Source organism: Pseudophryne corroboree, chromosome 2 (assembly GCF_028390025.1).
Source record: "Pseudophryne corroboree isolate aPseCor3 chromosome 2, aPseCor3.hap2, whole genome shotgun sequence".
NCBI lineage: Eukaryota > Metazoa > Chordata > Amphibia > Anura > Myobatrachidae > Pseudophryne > Pseudophryne corroboree.
Genome location: NC_086445.1, coordinates 26,210,586 through 26,217,230, shown reverse-complemented (window position 1 = coordinate 26,217,230; position 6,645 = coordinate 26,210,586).

The window sequence follows — 6,645 nt, the reverse complement described above, 5'->3', positions numbered from 1 at the left end:
ACCGGGATTCTTCGGGGAGGATCCTTGAGTGGTATGCCTACTGCTGCTGTTGCTGCCGCCGCCGCCGCTGCTGTTGTTACTGCTGGGAGTAGATCGTCATCCCAGAGGGGAAGTCGGAAGACCACTTGTACTACTTCCAGTAAGCAATTGACTGTCCAACAGTCCTTTGCGAGGAAGATGAAATATCACAGCAGTCATCCTGCTGCAAAGTGGATAACTGAGGCCTTGACACTTATGTTGGTGTTAGACGTGCGTCCGGTATCCGCCATTACTGCAGTGGGATTTAGACAATACCGAGAATGTACAGAGACGCCAGAAAAAGTGTCACCAGTGTCCTAAAAAAATGCGGTTGTATCCAGTGTCCACTTAACAACGGACATGTGGACAAGTGGAACAGGGCAGACTCAGGACTATATGACTGTGACAGCCCACTGGGTAGATGTATTTACTCCCGCAGCAAGAACAGCAGCAGCGGCACCAGTAGCAGCATCTCGCAAATCCAAACTCGTTCCTAGGCAGGCTACGCTGTGTATCACCGCTTTCCGTAAGAGACACACCGCTTACAACCTCTTACGGAAACTGAGGGACATCATCGTGCATTGGCTTACCCCACTTAGACTCTCCTGAGGATTTGTGATATCGGACAACGCCATCAATATTGTGCGTGCATTACATCTGGGCAAATTCCAGCACGTCCCATGTTTTGCACATACAATTAATTTGGTGGTGCAGAATTTTTAGAAAAATGACACAGGAGATGCTGTCGGTGGCCCAAAATATTGCAAGAAATTGAAGGAGGAGCTAAGATGGAGCGATTCCGCTAAGTATGTGGGACTTGTGGATGGAGCCCTTCATTCATTTTGCCAGGATTCAAGGGTGGTCAATCTGTTGAAATCAGAGCACTACATTTTGGCCACCGTGCTCGATCCTAGGTTTAAAACCTACGTTGTATTTCTCTTTCCGGCAGACACAAGTCTGCAGAGGTGCAAAGACCTGCTGGTGAGTAAATTGTCAACTCAAGCGGAACGTGACCCGTCAACAGCTCCTCCTTCAATTTCTCCCGCCACTTGGGCTGCAAGCAAAAGGATAAGATTTCCGAGCCCACCCGCTGGCGGTGATGCAGGGTAGTCAGGAGCGAAAGCTGACATCTGGTCCGGACTGAAGGAACTGCCAACGATTACTGACATGTCTACTGTCACTGTGTATGATTCTGTCACCATTTAAAGAATGGTGGATGATTATATGAGTGACAGCATCCAAGTAGGCGCGTCAGACAGTCCGTACGTATACTGGCAGTAAAAAGAGGCAATTTGGATGCCCTTGCACAAACTGGCTTTATTTTACCTAAGTTGCCCCCCTCCAGTGTGTACTCCGAAAGAGTGTTTAGTGCAGCCGGTAACCTTGTCAGCGATCGGCGTAGGAGGTTACTTCCAGAAAATGTGGAAAAGATGATGTTCATCAAAATGAATTAAAAATTTCTCCAGGAAGACTTTGACCAGCAATTGTCTATGTAAATTACACAGGGACCTGTTATGGTGGATTCCAGTGGGGACAAATTAATACTCTGTGAGGAGGGGGATGTACAAAGTGAAAGGGGTGAGAAATCGGAGGATGAGGTGGACATCTTGCCTCTGTAGAGCCAGTTTGTGCAAGGATAGATTGTTTCTTTTTTGGTGGGGGCCCAAACAAATCATTCATTTCAGCCACAGTCGTGTGGCAGACCCTGTAGCTGAAATGATTGGTTTGTTAAAGTGTGCATGTCCTGTTTATACAACATAAGGGTGGGTGGGAGGGCCCAAGGACAATTCCATCTTGCACCTCTTTTTCTTCTTTGCATCATGTGCTGTTTGGGGACTATTTTTTTTAAAGTGCCATCCTGTTTTACACTTCCGTATATGTCCAGTGGTACTGCAATATAATTCCAGTGATATTGCCAAATAATTCCAGTGATATTGCTGTATAATTCCAGTGGGAATTGTTTGTGTCACTTGGCTTAGTCATACAGCTACCTCATTGCACCTCTTCTACATCTTTGCATCATGTGCTGTTTGGGGCCTTTTTTTATATCTGCCCTCCTGTCTGCCATTGCAGTGCCACTCCTAGATTGGCTAAGGTGTTTGTGCCGCACACCTGTGTCGCTTAGCTTAGTCATACAGCGACCTCTGTGCAACTTTTAGGCCTAAAAACAATATTGTGAGGTGTGAGGTATTCAGAATAGACTGAAATTTAGTGGAAATGATTGTTATTGAGGTTAATAATACCGTAGTATCAAAATTACCCCCAAATTACGTGATTTTAGATGTTATTTTTTTTTAAATCATCCAGATCCAAAACCAAAACACTAAAGTGGAATTAGAACCAAAACCAAAACACAAAACATGAAAAGTGCCAGCCACACATCTCTAATAATAGTAGTAGTTGTAACAAAAGTAAAGTTTGTGTGTTGCACATATCCAGAGAATGACAGGCGACATAACATTTCATAGAGATCTAAAGTGTAATGAAGTTTTGAGGTACTGTATGTGTATTTAAGATCGATGACAAGACACCTGTGTGCAGTGACAGAGAACCCCGCCTGCAGCCCATGGCATACACCCCCGCTACACGCCCAACTTCACGCCCATTCTCGCTAGTCTGTGAAGGCTTACCCCCTCAACGCCCCCGGCACACTTTTTCGTTACCTGTATCCATTCAGATTTTTCTTTCGTATGTCTGCACATTTTTTACTCGTGTCCAGCACATGCGCAGTAGTCATTTAGCGCATGCGCAGTGATCTAAAAATTGCTACTTGCGATGTGATTTGCAGCAGCAATCAGGTCTGAATCACCCCTTTAGGGCGCACATGCGCAACAGCCATTTCCACGGAGGGTTTTGGGAGAACTCTCTGCCAGCTACTAATGAGGTAAGTAGCCCATGAGAAAATGATTATGATAAAAGGGCCAAAGTATCATAGTTTATTTCTGGCTTTATCCCCGTAATCAACAGTTTTCAGGTGTATCCGCGAATATTAAGTAACACCTGAATGTAAGAAGGAGAGACCGCAACAGATGTCTCCGATACCTGCTGTGATCCCTCCATTGCCGCCTGCAGCTGCTTCCCCCATAGATTTCTCCCTCCCTGGAAGTTGCCGCTGCGTATGTGTGGTCTTAGCTGACCACACTGCTTTCAGAGCCACTGTTCCTGCACGTGCTGGATAATAAATCCAGCTGATAGGATTGCACATTGCAATGCGATCCTGTGTGGTAAGATCCCCGCAGATCACATTCAATATGCGATCTATGATAAATGGGCCCCAACGACTCACTGCCAGCACTGCTTAATGGGGTATTCAATTGAAGTCGGAAACTGCCGTCTTGTCGGAAAGAAGGGGTTAGGTTGGAAGGGGTTTTGACCTATTCAATGCTGCCCCCTTTTTTCCGACAAGTCGGGAAATCTGACTTGTCGGAAACCTGTCGGGAAGCACGCAGATCTGTAGCTTAAGCCGCTGTTCCATGGCCCTCATTCCTAGTTGATCGCTCGCTAGCAGTTTTTAGCAGCTGTTCAAACGCATAGTCGCCGTCCACGGGGGAGTGTATTTTCGCTTTGCAGGAGTGCGAACGCCTGTGCAGCAGAGCGGCTGCAAACACATTTTGTGCAGAACAATACCAGCCCTGTAGTTACTTATTCTGTGCTATTGCTGCGACGAATGACACGGTAGTGACGTCAGACACCCGCCCAGCAAACGCCCAGACACGCCTGCATTTTCCCAAACACTCACAGAAAACGGTCAGTTGCCACCCAGAAACTCCCACTTCTAGTCAATCTCCTTGCGACCACCAGTGCGACTGAAAGCGTCGCTAGAACCTGTGCAAAACCACAATGCTCTTTGTACCCGTACGCCGCGCGTGCAAATTGCGGTGCATACGCATGCACAGTTTAGCCATATTTTTAATGATCGCTACGCAGTGAACAACAGCAGCTAGCGATCAACTCGGAATGAGGGCCCATGTGTATTGTCGGAAGCGTGGCCAAACCCAACAAGTTTTAGCCCCGTTTCCGACAATGACAATCCAACTTTAAAAAAAGTCAGACATGAATTGAATACACCCCTTAGTGTCTCTCCAGTCACATTATTGCAGGACAATGGGGGATAGCTGGAGAAAAATCTGCCTGAGGGCAGAGTCAAGCGGTCACATGACCTTTAGCTCAGAGAGCAGACGCTCGGCCCCTCTCTCCTCTTTAGAATGAGCGAAGGGATTTTTTTTTCACTTTACCTTGTTCCAGCGATAATCAGAAAGCTTGCTCAGCTGTTGCAGGTGGCATGCCTCCTGATGAACAAATAATATATCCAGTGGTGGTTTTGTAGCGTTAAGCAGAGCGGTTCCGAACATTTATTAGTTTATAATAACCTTCAGTTTCATGCAGAATTTATTCCCGAGGTCACTTCTAACTTGTCTCATATACAGTATGTAGTGATCTGATGAGTAGACCAAAGTACAAACTAGTGATGAGCACCGGAAATTTTTCGGGTTTTGTGTTTTGGTTTTGGGTTCAGTTCCGCGGCCGTGTTTTGGGTTCACCAAATTTTTTTTGTCGGATTCGGGTGTGTTTTGGATTCGGGTGTTTTTTTCAAAAAACCCTAAAAAACTGCTTAAATCATAGAATTTGGGGGTCATTTTGATCCAAAAGTATTATTAACCTTAATAACCATAATTTCCACTCATTTTCAGTCTATTCTGAACACCTCACACCTCACAATATTATTTTTAGTCCTAAAATTTGCACCGAGGTCGCTGGATGACTAAGCTCAGCGACCCAAGTGGCCGACACAAACACCTGGCCCATCTAGGAGTGGCACTGCAGTGTCACGCAGGATGGCCCTTCCAAAAAACACCCCCCAAACAGCACATGACGCAAAGAAAAAAGAGGCGCAATGAGGTAGCTGTGTGACTAAGATAAGCGACCCAAGTGGCCGACACAAACACCTGGCCCATCTAGGAGTGGCACTGCAGTGTCACGCAGGATGGCCCTTCCAAAAAACACCCCCCAAACAGCACATGACGCAAAGAAAAAAAGAGGCGCAATGAGGTAGCTGTGTGACTAAGATAAGTGACCCAAGTGGCCGACACAAACACCTGGCCCATCTAGGAGTGGCACTGCAGTGTCACGCAGGATGGCCCTTCCAAAAAACACCCCCCAAACAGCACATGACGCAAAGAAAAAAAGAGGCGCAATGAGGTAGCTGTGTGACTAAGATAAGCGACCCAAGTGGCCGACACAAACACCTGGCCCATCTAGGAGTGGCACTGCAGTGTCACGCAGGATGGCCCTTCAAAAAACTACTCCCCAAACAGCACATGACGCAAAGAAGAAAAAAAAGAGGCGCAATGAGGTAGCTGTGTGACTAAGATAAGCGACCCTAGTGGCCGACACAAACACCTGGCCCATCTAGGAGTGGCACTGCAGTGTCACGCAGGATGGCCCTTCCAAAAAACACCCCCCAAACAGCACATGACGCAAAGAAAAAAAGAGGCGCAATGAGGTAGCTGTGTGACTAAGATAAGCGACCCAAGTGGCCGACACAAACACCTGGCCCATCTAGGAGTGGCACTGCAGTGTCACGCAGGATGGCCCTTCCAAAAAACACCCCCCAAACAGCACATGACGCAAAGAAAAAAAGAGGCGCAATGAGGTAGCTGTGTGACTAAGATAAGCGACCCAAGTGGCCGACACAAACACCTGGCCCATCTAGGAGTGGCACTGCAGTGTCACGCAGGATGGCCCTTCCAAAAAACACCCCCCAAACAGCACATGACGCAAAGAAAAAAAGAGGCGCAATGAGGTAGCTGTGTGACTAAGATAAGCGACCCAAGTGGCCGACACAAACACCTGGCCCATCTAGGAGTGGCACTGCAGTGTCACGCAGGATGACCCTTCCAAAAACTACTCCCCAAACAGCACATGACGCAAAGAAAAATGAAAGAAAAAAGAGGTGCAAGATGGAATTGTCCTTGGGCCCTCCCACCCACCCTTATGTTGTATAAACAGGACATGCACACTTTAACCAACCCATCATTTCAGTGACAGGGTCTGCCACACGACTGTGACTGAAATGACGGATTGGTTTGGACCCCCACCAAAAAAGAAGCAATTAATCTCTCCTTGCACAAACTGGCTCTACAGAGGCAAGATGTCCACCTCATCATCATCCTCCGATATATCACCGTGTACATCCCCCTCCTCACAGATTATCAATTCGTCCCCTCTGGAATCCACCATCTCAGCTCCCTGTGTACTTTGTGGAGGTAATTGCTGCTGGTCAATGTCTCCACGGAGGAATTGATTATAATTCATTTTAATGAACATCATCTTCTCCACATTTTCTGGATGTAACCTCGTACGCCGATTGCTGACAAGGTGAGCGGCGGCACTAAACACTCTTTCGGAGTACACACTTGTGGGAGGGCAACTTAGGTAGAATAAAGCCAGTTTGTGCAAGGGCCTCCAAATTGCCTCTTTTTCCTGCCAGTATAAGTACGGACTGTCTGACGTGCCTACTTGGATGCGGTCACTCATATAATCCTCCACCATTCTTTCAATGGGGAGAGAATCATATGCAGTGACAGTAGACGTCATGTCCGTAATCGTTGTCAGGTCCTTCAGTCC